The sequence below is a fragment of the Ranitomeya imitator genome, chromosome 4, assembly GCF_032444005.1.
Source record: "Ranitomeya imitator isolate aRanImi1 chromosome 4, aRanImi1.pri, whole genome shotgun sequence".
Lineage (NCBI taxonomy): Eukaryota > Metazoa > Chordata > Amphibia > Anura > Dendrobatidae > Ranitomeya > Ranitomeya imitator.
In genome coordinates, this window is record NC_091285.1 from 653,519,350 (window position 1) to 653,534,310 (window position 14,961).

General features: G+C 47.6%; 35 non-coding genes across 35 annotated transcripts; all 35 read right to left on the minus strand.

Annotated features, from left to right (window-relative positions):
• Nucleotides 1-83: 83 nt before the first annotated feature.
• LOC138677687 (U4 spliceosomal RNA) lies at nucleotides 84-224 on the minus strand. Its single transcript, XR_011321086.1, has one exon. It is a non-coding gene; the product is annotated as a U4 spliceosomal RNA (small nuclear RNA).
• Nucleotides 225-499: 275 nt separating this feature from the next.
• Nucleotides 500-640, minus strand: LOC138677632 (U4 spliceosomal RNA). The gene has a single exon (XR_011321036.1). It is a non-coding gene; the product is annotated as a U4 spliceosomal RNA (small nuclear RNA).
• A 275-nt stretch (nucleotides 641-915) lies between these two features.
• Nucleotides 916-1,056, minus strand: LOC138678115 (U4 spliceosomal RNA). The gene has a single exon (XR_011321491.1). It is a non-coding gene; the product is annotated as a U4 spliceosomal RNA (small nuclear RNA).
• A 275-nt stretch (nucleotides 1,057-1,331) lies between these two features.
• Nucleotides 1,332-1,472, minus strand: LOC138678116 (U4 spliceosomal RNA). Its single transcript, XR_011321492.1, has one exon. It is a non-coding gene; the product is annotated as a U4 spliceosomal RNA (small nuclear RNA).
• A 275-nt stretch (nucleotides 1,473-1,747) lies between these two features.
• On the minus strand, nucleotides 1,748-1,888 carry LOC138678192 (U4 spliceosomal RNA). The gene has a single exon (XR_011321563.1). It is a non-coding gene; the product is annotated as a U4 spliceosomal RNA (small nuclear RNA).
• Nucleotides 1,889-2,163: 275 nt separating this feature from the next.
• Nucleotides 2,164-2,304, minus strand: LOC138677677 (U4 spliceosomal RNA). Its single transcript, XR_011321078.1, has one exon. It is a non-coding gene; the product is annotated as a U4 spliceosomal RNA (small nuclear RNA).
• A 275-nt stretch (nucleotides 2,305-2,579) lies between these two features.
• Nucleotides 2,580-2,720, minus strand: LOC138678118 (U4 spliceosomal RNA). Its single transcript, XR_011321494.1, has one exon. It is a non-coding gene; the product is annotated as a U4 spliceosomal RNA (small nuclear RNA).
• A 275-nt stretch (nucleotides 2,721-2,995) lies between these two features.
• Nucleotides 2,996-3,136, minus strand: LOC138678119 (U4 spliceosomal RNA). Its single transcript, XR_011321495.1, has one exon. It is a non-coding gene; the product is annotated as a U4 spliceosomal RNA (small nuclear RNA).
• A 275-nt stretch (nucleotides 3,137-3,411) lies between these two features.
• On the minus strand, nucleotides 3,412-3,552 carry LOC138678120 (U4 spliceosomal RNA). Its single transcript, XR_011321496.1, has one exon. It is a non-coding gene; the product is annotated as a U4 spliceosomal RNA (small nuclear RNA).
• Nucleotides 3,553-3,827: 275 nt separating this feature from the next.
• Nucleotides 3,828-3,968, minus strand: LOC138678121 (U4 spliceosomal RNA). The gene has a single exon (XR_011321497.1). It is a non-coding gene; the product is annotated as a U4 spliceosomal RNA (small nuclear RNA).
• Nucleotides 3,969-4,243: 275 nt separating this feature from the next.
• Nucleotides 4,244-4,384, minus strand: LOC138678122 (U4 spliceosomal RNA). Its single transcript, XR_011321498.1, has one exon. It is a non-coding gene; the product is annotated as a U4 spliceosomal RNA (small nuclear RNA).
• A 275-nt stretch (nucleotides 4,385-4,659) lies between these two features.
• LOC138677644 (U4 spliceosomal RNA) lies at nucleotides 4,660-4,800 on the minus strand. The gene has a single exon (XR_011321047.1). It is a non-coding gene; the product is annotated as a U4 spliceosomal RNA (small nuclear RNA).
• A 275-nt stretch (nucleotides 4,801-5,075) lies between these two features.
• On the minus strand, nucleotides 5,076-5,216 carry LOC138678123 (U4 spliceosomal RNA). The gene has a single exon (XR_011321499.1). It is a non-coding gene; the product is annotated as a U4 spliceosomal RNA (small nuclear RNA).
• A 275-nt stretch (nucleotides 5,217-5,491) lies between these two features.
• Nucleotides 5,492-5,632, minus strand: LOC138678124 (U4 spliceosomal RNA). Its single transcript, XR_011321500.1, has one exon. It is a non-coding gene; the product is annotated as a U4 spliceosomal RNA (small nuclear RNA).
• Nucleotides 5,633-5,907: 275 nt separating this feature from the next.
• LOC138677656 (U4 spliceosomal RNA) lies at nucleotides 5,908-6,048 on the minus strand. The gene has a single exon (XR_011321058.1). It is a non-coding gene; the product is annotated as a U4 spliceosomal RNA (small nuclear RNA).
• A 275-nt stretch (nucleotides 6,049-6,323) lies between these two features.
• On the minus strand, nucleotides 6,324-6,464 carry LOC138678125 (U4 spliceosomal RNA). Its single transcript, XR_011321501.1, has one exon. It is a non-coding gene; the product is annotated as a U4 spliceosomal RNA (small nuclear RNA).
• A 275-nt stretch (nucleotides 6,465-6,739) lies between these two features.
• Nucleotides 6,740-6,880, minus strand: LOC138678126 (U4 spliceosomal RNA). Its single transcript, XR_011321502.1, has one exon. It is a non-coding gene; the product is annotated as a U4 spliceosomal RNA (small nuclear RNA).
• A 275-nt stretch (nucleotides 6,881-7,155) lies between these two features.
• Nucleotides 7,156-7,296, minus strand: LOC138678193 (U4 spliceosomal RNA). The gene has a single exon (XR_011321564.1). It is a non-coding gene; the product is annotated as a U4 spliceosomal RNA (small nuclear RNA).
• Nucleotides 7,297-7,571: 275 nt separating this feature from the next.
• On the minus strand, nucleotides 7,572-7,712 carry LOC138677678 (U4 spliceosomal RNA). Its single transcript, XR_011321079.1, has one exon. It is a non-coding gene; the product is annotated as a U4 spliceosomal RNA (small nuclear RNA).
• Nucleotides 7,713-7,987: 275 nt separating this feature from the next.
• Nucleotides 7,988-8,128, minus strand: LOC138678127 (U4 spliceosomal RNA). Its single transcript, XR_011321503.1, has one exon. It is a non-coding gene; the product is annotated as a U4 spliceosomal RNA (small nuclear RNA).
• A 275-nt stretch (nucleotides 8,129-8,403) lies between these two features.
• LOC138678130 (U4 spliceosomal RNA) lies at nucleotides 8,404-8,544 on the minus strand. The gene has a single exon (XR_011321505.1). It is a non-coding gene; the product is annotated as a U4 spliceosomal RNA (small nuclear RNA).
• A 275-nt stretch (nucleotides 8,545-8,819) lies between these two features.
• LOC138678131 (U4 spliceosomal RNA) lies at nucleotides 8,820-8,960 on the minus strand. Its single transcript, XR_011321506.1, has one exon. It is a non-coding gene; the product is annotated as a U4 spliceosomal RNA (small nuclear RNA).
• Nucleotides 8,961-9,235: 275 nt separating this feature from the next.
• LOC138678132 (U4 spliceosomal RNA) lies at nucleotides 9,236-9,376 on the minus strand. Its single transcript, XR_011321507.1, has one exon. It is a non-coding gene; the product is annotated as a U4 spliceosomal RNA (small nuclear RNA).
• A 275-nt stretch (nucleotides 9,377-9,651) lies between these two features.
• Nucleotides 9,652-9,792, minus strand: LOC138677667 (U4 spliceosomal RNA). Its single transcript, XR_011321069.1, has one exon. It is a non-coding gene; the product is annotated as a U4 spliceosomal RNA (small nuclear RNA).
• Nucleotides 9,793-10,067: 275 nt separating this feature from the next.
• On the minus strand, nucleotides 10,068-10,208 carry LOC138678133 (U4 spliceosomal RNA). Its single transcript, XR_011321508.1, has one exon. It is a non-coding gene; the product is annotated as a U4 spliceosomal RNA (small nuclear RNA).
• Nucleotides 10,209-10,483: 275 nt separating this feature from the next.
• Nucleotides 10,484-10,624, minus strand: LOC138678134 (U4 spliceosomal RNA). The gene has a single exon (XR_011321509.1). It is a non-coding gene; the product is annotated as a U4 spliceosomal RNA (small nuclear RNA).
• A 275-nt stretch (nucleotides 10,625-10,899) lies between these two features.
• Nucleotides 10,900-11,040, minus strand: LOC138678135 (U4 spliceosomal RNA). The gene has a single exon (XR_011321510.1). It is a non-coding gene; the product is annotated as a U4 spliceosomal RNA (small nuclear RNA).
• A 275-nt stretch (nucleotides 11,041-11,315) lies between these two features.
• LOC138678136 (U4 spliceosomal RNA) lies at nucleotides 11,316-11,456 on the minus strand. The gene has a single exon (XR_011321511.1). It is a non-coding gene; the product is annotated as a U4 spliceosomal RNA (small nuclear RNA).
• Nucleotides 11,457-11,731: 275 nt separating this feature from the next.
• Nucleotides 11,732-11,872, minus strand: LOC138678137 (U4 spliceosomal RNA). Its single transcript, XR_011321512.1, has one exon. It is a non-coding gene; the product is annotated as a U4 spliceosomal RNA (small nuclear RNA).
• Nucleotides 11,873-12,147: 275 nt separating this feature from the next.
• On the minus strand, nucleotides 12,148-12,288 carry LOC138678138 (U4 spliceosomal RNA). Its single transcript, XR_011321513.1, has one exon. It is a non-coding gene; the product is annotated as a U4 spliceosomal RNA (small nuclear RNA).
• A 275-nt stretch (nucleotides 12,289-12,563) lies between these two features.
• Nucleotides 12,564-12,704, minus strand: LOC138678139 (U4 spliceosomal RNA). The gene has a single exon (XR_011321514.1). It is a non-coding gene; the product is annotated as a U4 spliceosomal RNA (small nuclear RNA).
• Nucleotides 12,705-12,979: 275 nt separating this feature from the next.
• LOC138678141 (U4 spliceosomal RNA) lies at nucleotides 12,980-13,120 on the minus strand. Its single transcript, XR_011321516.1, has one exon. It is a non-coding gene; the product is annotated as a U4 spliceosomal RNA (small nuclear RNA).
• A 275-nt stretch (nucleotides 13,121-13,395) lies between these two features.
• Nucleotides 13,396-13,536, minus strand: LOC138678142 (U4 spliceosomal RNA). The gene has a single exon (XR_011321517.1). It is a non-coding gene; the product is annotated as a U4 spliceosomal RNA (small nuclear RNA).
• A 275-nt stretch (nucleotides 13,537-13,811) lies between these two features.
• Nucleotides 13,812-13,952, minus strand: LOC138678143 (U4 spliceosomal RNA). Its single transcript, XR_011321518.1, has one exon. It is a non-coding gene; the product is annotated as a U4 spliceosomal RNA (small nuclear RNA).
• Nucleotides 13,953-14,227: 275 nt separating this feature from the next.
• On the minus strand, nucleotides 14,228-14,368 carry LOC138678144 (U4 spliceosomal RNA). Its single transcript, XR_011321519.1, has one exon. It is a non-coding gene; the product is annotated as a U4 spliceosomal RNA (small nuclear RNA).
• Nucleotides 14,369-14,961: the final 593 nt, after the last annotated feature.

The following is a 14,961-nucleotide window of genomic DNA, read 5'->3' on the forward strand; positions in this document are numbered from 1 at the left end:
TCAATACGTTGCTGTGGGAAGCAAGGATTCTCCTCCACACTGGGAGGAGCTAAGACTCTGTCATTTGCATACCATGGATGAAGTCTCCTGAGAGACCAACAAAAATTGCCAATGCTGACTATATTTCAAGTCATCATGGCGGGGTATTGGGAAAAGTTTTCAATTAGCAATAATCACGCCTCGTTTATACCTCATGGGCTACGATATTGCCACTGCGCAAAGTTGGAGGAAGTTGGGTGACTAGGAATTCCCGCTTCCAAGGAAGAGCTCATTTAAGTTATGGTGAGATCCATTTGACCACTGGCCCTCCCGCACTGCTTCAAGGTGTCGACAGTCTAAGGGATCAGGGAAGACATCATTTTTGCCCATTACAGCCAGACCAGCTCACTTTCTCCTTCTGCTCCAGGCATAAACCATCAATACGTTGCTGTGGGAAGCAAGGATTCTCCTCCACACTGGGAGGAGCTAAGACTCTGTCATTTGCATACCATGGATGAAGTCTCCTGAGAGACCAACAAAAATTGCCAATGCTGACTATATTTCAAGTCATCATGGCGGGGTATTGGGAAAAGTTTTCAATTAGCAATAATCACGCCTCGGTTATACCTCACGGGCTACGATATTGCCACTGCGCAAAGTTGGAGGAAGTTGGGCGACTAGGAATTCCCGCTTCCAAGGAAGAGCTCATTTAAGTTATGGTGAGATCCATTTGACCACTGGCCCTCCCGCACTGCTTCAAGGTGTCGAAAGTCTAAGGGCTCAGGGAAGACATCATTTTTGCCCATTACAGCCAGACCAGCTCACTTTCTCCTTCTGCTCCAGGCATAAACCATCAATACGTTGCTGTGGGAAGCAAGGATTCTCCTCCACACTGGGAGGAGCTAAGACTCTGTCATTTGCATACCATGGATGAAGTCTCCTGAGAGACCAACAAAAATTGCCAATGCTGACTATATTTCAAGTCATCATGGCGGGGTATTGGGAAAAGTTTTCAATTAGCAATAATCACGCCTCGGTTATACCTCATGGGCTACGATATTGCCACTGCGCAAAGTTGGAGGAAGTTGGGCGACTAGGAATTCCCGCTTCCAAGGAAGAGCTCATTTAAGTTATGGTGAGATCCATTTGACCACTGGCCCTCCCGCACTGCTTCAAGGTGTCGACAGTCTAAGGGCTCAGGGAAGACATCATTTTTGCCCATTACAGCCAGACCAGCTCACTTTCTCCTTCTGCTCCAGGCATAAACCATCAATACGTTGCTGTGGGAAGCAAGGATTCTCCTCCACACTGGGAGGAGCTAAGACTCTGTCATTTGCATACCATGGATGAAGTCTCCTGAGAGACCAACAAAAATTGCCAATGCTGACTATATTTCAAGTCATCATGGCGGGGTATTGGGAAAAGTTTTCAATTAGCAATAATCACGCCTCGGTTATACCTCATGGGCTACGATATTGCCACTGCGCAAAGTTGGAGGAAGTTGGGCGACTAGGAATTCCCGCTTCCAAGGAAGAGCTCATTTAAGTTATGGTGAGATCCATTTGACCACTGGCCCTCCCGCACTGCTTCAAGGTGTCGACAGTCTAAGGGCTCAGGGAAGACATCATTTTTGCCCATTACAGCCAGACCAGCTCACTTTCTCCTTCTGCTCCAGGCATAAACCATCAATACGTTGCTGTGGGAAGCAAGGATTCTCCTCCACACTGGGAGGAGCTAAGACTCTGTCATTTGCATACCATGGATGAAGTCTCCTGAGAGACCAACAAAAATTGCCAATGCTGACTATATTTCAAGTCATCATGGCGGGGTATTGGGAAAAGTTTTCAATTAGCAATAATCACGCCTCGGTTATACCTCACGGGCTACGATATTGCCAATGCGCAAAGTTGGAGGAAGTTGGGCGACTAGGAATTCCCGCTTCCAAGGAAGAGCTCATTTAAGTTATGGTGAGATCCATTTGACCACTGGCCCTCCCGCACTGCTTCAAGGTGTCGACAGTCTAAGGGCTCAGGGAAGACATCATTTTTGCCCATTACAGCCAGACCAGCTCACTTTCTCCTTCTGCTCCAGGCATAAACCATCAATACGTTGCTGTGGGAAGCAAGGATTCTCCTCCACACTGGGAGGAGCTAAGACTCTGTCATTTGCATACCATGGATGAAGTCTCCTGAGAGACCAACAAAAATTGCCAATGCTGACTATATTTCAAGTCATCATGGCGGGGTATTGGGAAAAGTTTTCAATTAGCAATAATCACGCCTCGGTTATAACTCATGGGCTACGATATTGCCACTGCGCAAAGTTGGAGGAAGTTGGGCGACTAGGAATTCCCGCTTCCAAGGAAGAGCTCATTTAAGTTATGGTGAGATCCATTTGACCACTGGCCCTCCCGCACTGCTTCAAGGTGTCGACAGTCTAAGGGCTCAGGGAAGACATCATTTTTGCCCATTACAGCCAGACCAGCTCACTTTCTCCTTCTGCTCCAGGCATAAACCATCAATACGTTGCTGTGGGAAGCAAGGATTCTCCTCCACACTGGGAGGAGCTAAGACTCTGTCATTTGCATACCATGGATGAAGTCTCCTGAGAGACCAACAAAAATTGCCAATGCTGACTATATTTCAAGTCATCATGGCGGGGTATTGGGAAAAGTTTTCAATTAGCAATAATCACGCCTCGGTTATACCTCATGGGCTACGATATTGCCACTGCGCAAAGTTGGAGGAAGTTGGGCGACTAGGAATTCCCGCTTCCAAGGAAGAGCTCATTTAAGTTATGGTGAGATCCATTTGACCACTGGCCCTCCCGCACTGCTTCAAGGTGTCGACAGTCTAAGGGCTCAGGGAAGACATCATTTTTGCCCATTACAGCCAGACCAGCTCACTTTCTCCTTCTGCTCCAGGCATAAACCATCAATACGTTGCTGTGGGAAGCAAGGATTCTCCTCCACACTGGGAGGAGCTAAGACTCTGTCATTTGCATACCATGGATGAAGTCTCCTGAGAGACCAACAAAAATTGCCAATGCTGACTATATTTCAAGTCATCATGGCGGGGTATTGGGAAAAGTTTTCAATTAGCAATAATCACGCCTCGGTTATACCTCATGGGCTACGATATTGCCACTGCGCAAAGTTGGAGGAAGTTGGGCGACTAGGAATTCCCGCTTCCAAGGAAGAGCTCATTTAAGTTATGGTGAGATCCATTTGACCACTGGCCCTCCCGCACTGCTTCAAGGTGTCGACAGTCTAAGGGCTCAGGGAAGACATCATTTTTGCCCATTACAGCCAGACCAGCTCACTTTCTCCTTCTGCTCCAGGCATAAACCATCAATACGTTGCTGTGGGAAGCAAGGATTCTCCTCCACACTGGGAGGAGCTAAGACTCTGTCATTTGCATACCATGGATGAAGTCTCCTGAGAGACCAACAAAAATTGCCAATGCTGACTATATTTCAAGTCATCATGGCGGGGTATTGGGAAAAGTTTTCAATTAGCAATAATCACGCCTCGGTTATACCTCATGGGCTACGATATTGCCACTGCGCAAAGTTGGAGGAAGTTGGGCGACTAGGAATTCCCGCTTCCAAGGAAGAGCTCATTTAAGTTATGGTGAGATCCATTTGACCACTGGCCCTCCCGCACTGCTTCAAGGTGTCGACAGTCTAAGGGCTCAGGGAAGACATCATTTTTGCCCATTACAGCCAGACCAGCTCACTTTCTCCTTCTGCTCCAGGCATAAACCATCAATACGTTGCTGTGGGAAGCAAGGATTCTCCTCCACACTGGGAGGAGCTAAGACTCTGTCATTTGCATACCATGGATGAAGTCTCCTGAGAGACCAACAAAAATTGCCAATGCTGACTATATTTCAAGTCATCATGGCGGGGTATTGGGAAAAGTTTTCAATTAGCAATAATCACGCCTCGGTTATACCTCATGGGCTACGATATTGCCACTGCGCAAAGTTGGAGGAAGTTGGGCGACTAGGAATTCCCGCTTCCAAGGAAGAGCTCATTTAAGTTATGGTGAGATCCATTTGACCACTGGCCCTCCCGCACTGCTTCAAGGTGTCGACAGTCTAAGGGCTCAGGGAAGACATCATTTTTGCCCATTACAGCCAGACCAGCTCACTTTCTCCTTCTGCTCCAGGCATAAACCATCAATACGTTGCTGTGGGAAGCAAGGATTCTCCTCCACACTGGGAGGAGCTAAGACTCTGTCATTTGCATACCATGGATGAAGTCTCCTGAGAGACCAACAAAAATTGCCAATGCTGACTATATTTCAAGTCATCATGGCGGGGTATTGGGAAAAGTTTTCAATTAGCAATAATCACGCCTCGGTTATACCTCATGGGCTACGATATTGCCACTGCGCAAAGTTGGAGGAAGTTGGGCGACTAGGAATTCCCGCTTCCAAGGAAGAGCTCATTTAAGTTATGGTGAGATCCATTTGACCACTGGCCCTCCCGCACTGCTTCAAGGTGTCGACAGTCTAAGGGCTCAGGGAAGACATCATTTTTGCCCATTACAGCCAGACCAGCTCACTTTCTCCTTCTGCTCCAGGCATAAACCATCAATACGTTGCTGTGGGAAGCAAGGATTCTCCTCCACACTGGGAGGAGCTAAGACTCTGTCATTTGCATACCATGGATGAAGTCTCCTGAGAGACCAACAAAAATTGCCAATGCTGACTATATTTCAAGTCATCATGGCGGGGTATTGGGAAAAGTTTTCAATTAGCAATAATCACGCCTCGGTTATACCTCACGGGCTACGATATTGCCACTGCGCAAAGTTGGAGGAAGTTGGGCGACTAGGAATTCCCGCTTCCAAGGAAGAGCTCATTTAAGTTATGGTGAGATCCATTTGACCACTGGCCCTCCCGCACTGCTTCAAGGTGTCGACAGTCTAAGGGCTCAGGGAAGACATCATTTTTGCCCATTACAGCCAGACCAGCTCACTTTCTCCTTCTGCTCCAGGCATAAACCATCAATACGTTGCTGTGGGAAGCAAGGATTCTCCTCCACACTGGGAGGAGCTAAGACTCTGTCATTTGCATACCATGGATGAAGTCTCCTGAGAGACCAACAAAAATTGCCAATGCTGACTATATTTCAAGTCATCATGGCGGGGTATTGGGAAAAGTTTTCAATTAGCAATAATCACGCCTCGGTTATACCTCATGGGCTACGATATTGCCACTGCGCAAAGTTGGAGGAAGTTGGGCGACTAGGAATTCCCGCTTCCAAGGAAGAGCTCATTTAAGTTATGGTGAGATCCATTTGACCACTGGCCCTCCCGCACTGCTTCAAGGTGTCGACAGTCTAAGGGCTCAGGGAAGACATCATTTTTGCCCATTACAGCCAGACCAGCTCACTTTCTCCTTCTGCTCCAGGCATAAACCATCAATACGTTGCTGTGGGAAGCAAGGATTCTCCTCCACACTGGGAGGAGCTAAGACTCTGTCATTTGCATACCATGGATGAAGTCTCCTGAGAGACCAACAAAAATTGCCAATGCTGACTATATTTCAAGTCATCATGGCGGGGTATTGGGAAAAGTTTTCAATTAGCAATAATCACGCCTCGGTTATACCTCATGGGCTACGATATTGCCACTGCGCAAAGTTGGAGGAAGTTGGGCGACTAGGAATTCCCGCTTCCAAGGAAGAGCTCATTTAAGTTATGGTGAGATCCATTTGACCACTGGCCCTCCCGCACTGCTTCAAGGTGTCGACAGTCTAAGGGCTCAGGGAAGACATCATTTTTGCCCATTACAGCCAGACCAGCTCACTTTCTCCTTCTGCTCCAGGCATAAACCATCAATACGTTGCTGTGGGAAGCAAGGATTCTCCTCCACACTGGGAGGAGCTAAGACTCTGTCATTTGCATACCATGGATGAAGTCTCCTGAGAGACCAACAAAAATTGCCAATGCTGACTATATTTCAAGTCATCATGGCGGGGTATTGGGAAAAGTTTTCAATTAGCAATAATCACGCCTCGGTTATACCTCACGGGCTACGATATTGCCACTGCGCAAAGTTGGAGGAAGTTGGGCGACTAGGAATTCCCGCTTCCAAGGAAGAGCTCATTTAAGTTATGGTGAGATCCATTTGACCACTGGCCCTCCCGCACTGCTTCAAGGTGTCGAAAGTCTAAGGGCTCAGGGAAGACATCATTTTTGCCCATTACAGCCAGACCAGCTCACTTTCTCCTTCTGCTCCAGGCATAAACCATCAATACGTTGCTGTGGGAAGCAAGGATTCTCCTCCACACTGGGAGGAGCTAAGACTCTGTCATTTGCATACCATGGATGAAGTCTCCTGAGAGACCAACAAAAATTGCCAATGCTGACTATATTTCAAGTCATCATGGCGGGGTATTGGGAAAAGTTTTCAATTAGCAATAATCACGCCTCGGTTATACCTCATGGGCTACGATATTGCCACTGCGCAAAGTTGGAGGAAGTTGGGCGACTAGGAATTCCCGCTTCCAAGGAAGAGCTCATTTAAGTTATGGTGAGATCCATTTGACCACTGGCCCTCCCGCACTGCTTCAAGGTGTCGACAGTCTAAGGGCTCAGGGAAGACATCATTTTTGCCCATTACAGCCAGACCAGCTCACTTTCTCCTTCTGCTCCAGGCATAAACCATCAATACGTTGCTGTGGGAAGCAAGGATTCTCCTCCACACTGGGAGGAGCTAAGACTCTGTCATTTGCATACCATGGATGAAGTCTCCTGAGAGACCAACAAAAATTGCCAATGCTGACTATATTTCAAGTCATCATGGCGGGGTATTGGGAAAAGTTTTCAATTAGCAATAATCACGCCTCGGTTATACCTCATGGGCTACGATATTGCCACTGCGCAAAGTTGGAGGAAGTTGGGCGACTAGGAATTCCCGCTTCCAAGGAAGAGCTCATTTAAGTTATGGTGAGATCCATTTGACCACTGGCCCTCCCGCACTGCTTCAAGGTGTCGACAGTCTAAGGGCTCAGGGAAGACATCATTTTTGCCCATTACAGCCAGACCAGCTCACTTTCTCCTTCTGCTCCAGGCATAAACCATCAATACGTTGCTGTGGGAAGCAAGGATTCTCCTCCACACTGGGAGGAGCTAAGACTCTGTCATTTGCATACCATGGATGAAGTCTCCTGAGAGACCAACAAAAATTGCCAATGCTGACTATATTTCAAGTCATCATGGCGGGGTATTGGGAAAAGTTTTCAATTAGCAATAATCACGCCTCGGTTATACCTCACGGGCTACGATATTGCCAATGCGCAAAGTTGGAGGAAGTTGGGCGACTAGGAATTCCCGCTTCCAAGGAAGAGCTCATTTAAGTAATGGTGAGATCCATTTGACCACTGGCCCTCCCGCACTGCTTCAAGGTGTCGACAGTCTAAGGGCTCAGGGAAGACATCATTTTTGCCCATTACAGCCAGACCAGCTCACTTTCTCCTTCTGCTCCAGGCATAAACCATCAATACGTTGCTGTGGGAAGCAAGGATTCTCCTCCACACTGGGAGGAGCTAAGACTCTGTCATTTGCATACCATGGATGAAGTCTCCTGAGAGACCAACAAAAATTGCCAATGCTGACTATATTTCAAGTCATCATGGCGGGGTATTGGGAAAAGTTTTCAATTAGCAATAATCACGCCTCGGTTATAACTCATGGGCTACGATATTGCCACTGCGCAAAGTTGGAGGAAGTTGGGCGACTAGGAATTCCCGCTTCCAAGGAAGAGCTCATTTAAGTTATGGTGAGATCCATTTGACCACTGGCCCTCCCGCACTGCTTCAAGGTGTCGACAGTCTAAGGGCTCAGGGAAGACATCATTTTTGCCCATTACAGCCAGACCAGCTCACTTTCTCCTTCTGCTCCAGGCATAAACCATCAATACGTTGCTGTGGGAAGCAAGGATTCTCCTCCACACTGGGAGGAGCTAAGACTCTGTCATTTGCATACCATGGATGAAGTCTCCTGAGAGACCAACAAAAATTGCCAATGCTGACTATATTTCAAGTCATCATGGCGGGGTATTGGGAAAAGTTTTCAATTAGCAATAATCACGCCTCGGTTATACCTCATGGGCTACGATATTGCCACTGCGCAAAGTTGGAGGAAGTTGGGCGACTAGGAATTCCCGCTTCCAAGGAAGAGCTCATTTAAGTTATGGTGAGATCCATTTGACCACTGGCCCTCCCGCACTGCTTCAAGGTGTCGACAGTCTAAGGGCTCAGGGAAGACATCATTTTTGCCCATTACAGCCAGACCAGCTCACTTTCTCCTTCTGCTCCAGGCATAAACCATCAATACGTTGCTGTGGGAAGCAAGGATTCTCCTCCACACTGGGAGGAGCTAAGACTCTGTCATTTGCATACCATGGATGAAGTCTCCTGAGAGACCAACAAAAATTGCCAATGCTGACTATATTTCAAGTCATCATGGCGGGGTATTGGGAAAAGTTTTCAATTAGCAATAATCACGCCTCGGTTATACCTCATGGGCTACGATATTGCCACTGCGCAAAGTTGGAGGAAGTTGGGCGACTAGGAATTCCCGCTTCCAAGGAAGAGCTCATTTAAGTTATGGTGAGATCCATTTGACCACTGGCCCTCCCGCACTGCTTCAAGGTGTCGACAGTCTAAGGGCTCAGGGAAGACATCATTTTTGCCCATTACAGCCAGACCAGCTCACTTTCTCCTTCTGCTCCAGGCATAAACCATCAATACGTTGCTGTGGGAAGCAAGGATTCTCCTCCACACTGGGAGGAGCTAAGACTCTGTCATTTGCATACCATGGATGAAGTCTCCTGAGAGACCAACAAAAATTGCCAATGCTGACTATATTTCAAGTCATCATGGCGGGGTATTGGGAAAAGTTTTCAATTAGCAATAATCACGCCTCGGTTATACCTCATGGGCTACGATATTGCCACTGCGCAAAGTTGGAGGAAGTTGGGCGACTAGGAATTCCCGCTTCCAAGGAAGAGCTCATTTAAGTTATGGTGAGATCCATTTGACCACTGGCCCTCCCGCACTGCTTCAAGGTGTCGACAGTCTAAGGGCTCAGGGAAGACATCATTTTTGCCCATTACAGCCAGACCAGCTCACTTTCTCCTTCTGCTCCAGGCATAAACCATCAATACGTTGCTGTGGGAAGCAAGGATTCTCCTCCACACTGGGAGGAGCTAAGACTCTGTCATTTGCATACCATGGATGAAGTCTCCTGAGAGACCAACAAAAATTGCCAATGCTGACTATATTTCAAGTCATCATGGCGGGGTATTGGGAAAAGTTTTCAATTAGCAATAATCACGCCTCGGTTATACCTCATGGGCTACGATATTGCCACTGCGCAAAGTTGGAGGAAGTTGGGCGACTAGGAATTCCCGCTTCCAAGGAAGAGCTCATTTAAGTTATGGTGAGATCCATTTGACCACTGGCCCTCCCGCACTGCTTCAAGGTGTCGACAGTCTAAGGGCTCAGGGAAGACATCATTTTTGCCCATTACAGCCAGACCAGCTCACTTTCTCCTTCTGCTCCAGGCATAAACCATCAATACGTTGCTGTGGGAAGCAAGGATTCTCCTCCACACTGGGAGGAGCTAAGACTCTGTCATTTGCATACCATGGATGAAGTCTCCTGAGAGACCAACAAAAATTGCCAATGCTGACTATATTTCAAGTCATCATGGCGGGGTATTGGGAAAAGTTTTCAATTAGCAATAATCACGCCTCGGTTATACCTCACGGGCTACGATATTGCCACTGCGCAAAGTTGGAGGAAGTTGGGCGACTAGGAATTCCCGCTTCCAAGGAAGAGCTCATTTAAGTTATGGTGAGATCCATTTGACCACTGGCCCTCCCGCACTGCTTCAAGGTGTCGACAGTCTAAGGGCTCAGGGAAGACATCATTTTTGCCCATTACAGCCAGACCAGCTCACTTTCTCCTTCTGCTCCAGGCATAAACCATCAATACGTTGCTGTGGGAAGCAAGGATTCTCCTCCACACTGGGAGGAGCTAAGACTCTGTCATTTGCATACCATGGATGAAGTCTCCTGAGAGACCAACAAAAATTGCCAATGCTGACTATATTTCAAGTCATCATGGCGGGGTATTGGGAAAAGTTTTCAATTAGCAATAATCACGCCTCGGTTATACCTCATGGGCTACGATATTGCCACTGCGCAAAGTTGGAGGAAGTTGGGCGACTAGGAATTCCCGCTTCCAAGGAAGAGCTCATTTAAGTTATGGTGAGATCCATTTGACCACTGGCCCTCCCGCACTGCTTCAAGGTGTCGACAGTCTAAGGGCTCAGGGAAGACATCATTTTTGCCCATTACAGCCAGACCAGCTCACTTTCTCCTTCTGCTCCAGGCATAAACCATCAATACGTTGCTGTGGGAAGCAAGGATTCTCCTCCACACTGGGAGGAGCTAAGACTCTGTCATTTGCATACCATGGATGAAGTCTCCTGAGAGACCAACAAAAATTGCCAATGCTGACTATATTTCAAGTCATCATGGCGGGGTATTGGGAAAAGTTTTCAATTAGCAATAATCACGCCTCGGTTATACCTCATGGGCTACGATATTGCCACTGCGCAAAGTTGGAGGAAGTTGGGCGACTAGGAATTCCCGCTTCCAAGGAAGAGCTCATTTAAGTTATGGTGAGATCCATTTGACCACTGGCCCTCCCGCACTGCTTCAAGGTGTCGACAGTCTAAGGGCTCAGGGAAGACATCATTTTTGCCCATTACAGCCAGACCAGCTCACTTTCTCCTTCTGCTCCAGGCATAAACCATCAATACGTTGCTGTGGGAAGCAAGGATTCTCCTCCACACTGGGAGGAGCTAAGACTCTGTCATTTGCATACCATGGATGAAGTCTCCTGAGAGACCAACAAAAATTGCCAATGCTGACTATATTTCAAGTCATCATGGCGGGGTATTGGGAAAAGTTTTCAATTAGCAATAATCACGCCTCGGTTATACCTCATGGGCTACGATATTGCCACTGCGCAAAGTTGGAGGAAGTTGGGCGACTAGGAATTCCCGCTTCCAAGGAAGAGCTCATTTAAGTTATGGTGAGATCCATTTGACCACTGGCCCTCCCGCACTGCTTCAAGGTGTCGACAGTCTAAGGGCTCAGGGAAGACATCATTTTTGCCCATTACAGCCAGACCAGCTCACTTTCTCCTTCTGCTCCAGGCATAAACCATCAATACGTTGCTGTGGGAAGCAAGGATTCTCCTCCACACTGGGAGGAGCTAAGACTCTGTCATTTGCATACCATGGATGAAGTCTCCTGAGAGACCAACAAAAATTGCCAATGCTGACTATATTTCAAGTCATCATGGCGGGGTATTGGGAAAAGTTTTCAATTAGCAATAATCACGCCTCGGTTATACCTCATGGGCTACGATATTGCCACTGCGCAAAGTTGGAGGAAGTTGGGCGACTAGGAATTCCCGCTTCCAAGGAAGAGCTCATTTAAGTTATGGTGAGATCCATTTGACCACTGGCCCTCCCGCACTGCTTCAAGGTGTCGACAGTCTAAGGGCTCAGGGAAGACATCATTTTTGCCCATTACAGCCAGACCAGCTCACTTTCTCCTTCTGCTCCAGGCATAAACCATCAATACGTTGCTGTGGGAAGCAAGGATTCTCCTCCACACTGGGAGGAGCTAAGACTCTGTCATTTGCATACCATGGATGAAGTCTCCTGAGAGACCAACAAAAATTGCCAATGCTGACTATATTTCAAGTCATCATGGCGGGGTATTGGGAAAAGTTTTCAATTAGCAATAATCACGCCTCGGTTATACCTCATGGGCTACGATATTGCCACTGCGCAAAGTTGGAGGAAGTTGGGCGACTAGGAATTCCCGCTTCCAAGGAAGAGCTCATTTAAGTTATGGTGAGATCCATTTGACCACTGGCCCTCCCGCACTGCTTCAAGGTGTCGACAGTCTAAGGGCTCAGGGAAGACATCATTTTTGCCCATTACAGCCAGACCAGCTCACTTTCTCCTTCTGCTCCAGGCATAAACCATCAATACGTTGCTGTGGGAAGCAAGGATTCTCCTCCACACTGGGAGGAGCTAAGACTCTGTCATTTGCATACCATGGATGAAGTCTCCTGAGAGACCAACAAAAATTGCCAATGCTGACTATATTTCAAGTCATCATGGCGGGGTATTGGGAAAAGTTTTCAATTAGCAATAATCACGCCTCGGTTATACCTCATGGGCTACGATATTGCCACTGCGCAAAGTTGGAGGAAGTTGGGCGACTAGGAATTCCCGCTTCCAAGGAAGAGCTCATTTAAGTTATGGTGAGATCCATTTGACCACTGGCCCTCCCGCACTGCTTCAAGGTGTCGACAGTCTAAGGGCTCAGGGAAGACATCATTTTTGCCCATTACAGCCAGACCAGCTCACTTTCTCCTTCTGCTCCAGGCATAAACCATCAATACGTTGCTGTGGGAAGCAAGGATTCTCCTCCACACTGGGAGGAGCTAAGACTCTGTCATTTGCATACCATGGATGAAGTCTCCTGAGAGACCAACAAAAATTGCCAATGCTGACTATATTTCAAGTCATCATGGCGGGGTATTGGGAAAAGTTTTCAATTAGCAATAATCACGCCTCGGTTATACCTCATGGGCTACGATATTGCCACTGCGCAAAGTTGGAGGAAGTTGGGCGACTAGGAATTCCCGCTTCCAAGGAAGAGCTCATTTAAGTTATGGTGAGATCCATTTGACCACTGGCCCTCCCGCACTGCTTCAAGGTGTCGACAGTCTAAGGGCTCAGGGAAGACATCATTTTTGCCCATTACAGCCAGACCAGCTCACTTTCTCCTTCTGCTCCAGGCATAAACCATCAATACGTTGCTGTGGGAAGCAAGGATTCTCCTCCACACTGGGAGGAGCTAAGACTCTGTCATTTGCATACCATGGATGAAGTCTCCTGAGAGACCAACAAAAATTGCCAATGCTGACTATATTTCAAGTCATCATGGCGGGGTATTGGGAAAAGTTTTCAATTAGCAATAATCACGCCTCGGTTATACCTCATGGGCTACGATATTGCCACTGCGCAAAGTTGGAGGAAGTTGGGCGACTAGGAATTCCCGCTTCCAAGGAAGAGCTCATTTAAGTTATGGTGAGATCCATTTGACCACTGGCCCTCCCGCACTGCTTCAAGGTGTCGACAGTCTAAGGGCTCAGGGAAGACATCATTTTTGCCCATTACAGCCAGACCAGCTCACTTTCTCCTTCTGCTCCAGGCATAAACCATCAATACGTTGCTGTGGGAAGCAAGGATTCTCCTCCACACTGGGAGGAGCTAAGACTCTGTCATTTGCATACCATGGATGAAGTCTCCTGAGAGACCAACAAAAATTGCCAATGCTGACTATATTTCAAGTCATCATGGCGGGGTATTGGGAAAAGTTTTCAATTAGCAATAATCACGCCTCGGTTATACCTCATGGGCTACGATATTGCCACTGCGCAAAGTTGGAGGAAGTTGGGCGACTAGGAATTCCCGCTTCCAAGGAAGAGCTCATTTAAGTTATGGTGAGATCCATTTGACCACTGGCCCTCCCGCACTGCTTCAAGGTGTCGACAGTCTAAGGGCTCAGGGAAGACATCATTTTTGCCCATTACAGCCAGACCAGCTCACTTTCTCCTTCTGCTCCAGGCATAAACCATCAATACGTTGCTGTGGGAAGCAAGGATTCTCCTCCACACTGGGAGGAGCTAAGACTCTGTCATTTGCATACCATGGATGAAGTCTCCTGAGAGACCAACAAAAATTGCCAATGCTGACTATATTTCAAGTCATCATGGCGGGGTATTGGGAAAAGTTTTCAATTAGCAATAATCACGCCTCGGTTATACCTCATGGGCTACGATATTGCCACTGCGCAAAGTTGGAGGAAGTTGGGCGACTAGGAATTCCCGCTTCCAAGGAAGAGCTCATTTAAGTTATGGTGAGATCCATTTGACCACTGGCCCTCCCGCACTGCTTCAAGGTGTCGACAGTCTAAGGGCTCAGGGAAGACATCATTTTTGCCCATTACAGCCAGACCAGCTCACTTTCTCCTTCTGCTCCAGGCATAAACCATCAATACGTTGCTGTGGGAAGCAAGGATTCTCCTCCACACTGGGAGGAGCTAAGACTCTGTCATTTGCATACCATGGATGAAGTCTCCTGAGAGACCAACAAAAATTGCCAATGCTGACTATATTTCAAGTCATCATGGCGGGGTATTGGGAAAAGTTTTCAATTAGCAATAATCACGCCTCGGTTATACCTCATGGGCTACGATATTGCCACTGCGCAAAGTTGGAGGAAGTTGGGCGACTAGGAATTCCCGCTTCCAAGGAAGAGCTCATTTAAGTTATGGTGAGATCCATTTGACCACTGGCCCTCCCGCACTGCTTCAAGGTGTCGACAGTCTAAGGGCTCAGGGAAGACATCATTTTTGCCCATTACAGCCAGACCAGCTCACTTTCTCCTTCTGCTCCAGGCATAAACCATCAATACGTTGCTGTGGGAAGCAAGGATTCTCCTCCACACTGGGAGGAGCTAAGACTCTGTCATTTGCATACCATGGATGAAGTCTCCTGAGAGACCAACAAAAATTGCCAATGCTGACTATATTTCCTTCCTTCCTTCCTTCCTTCCTTCCTTCCTTCCTTCCTTCCTTCCTTCCTTCCTTCCTTCCTTCCTTCCTTCCTTCCTTCCTTCCTTCCTTCCTTCCTTCCTTCCTTCCTTCCTTCCTTCCTTCCTTCCTTCCTTCCTTCCTTCCTTCCTTCCTTCCTTCCTTCCTTCCTTCCTTCCTTCCTTCCTTCCTTCCTTCCTTCCTTCCTTCCTTCCTTCCTTCCTTCCTTCCTTCCTTCCTTCCTTCCTTCCTTCCTTCCTTCCTTCCTTCCTTCCT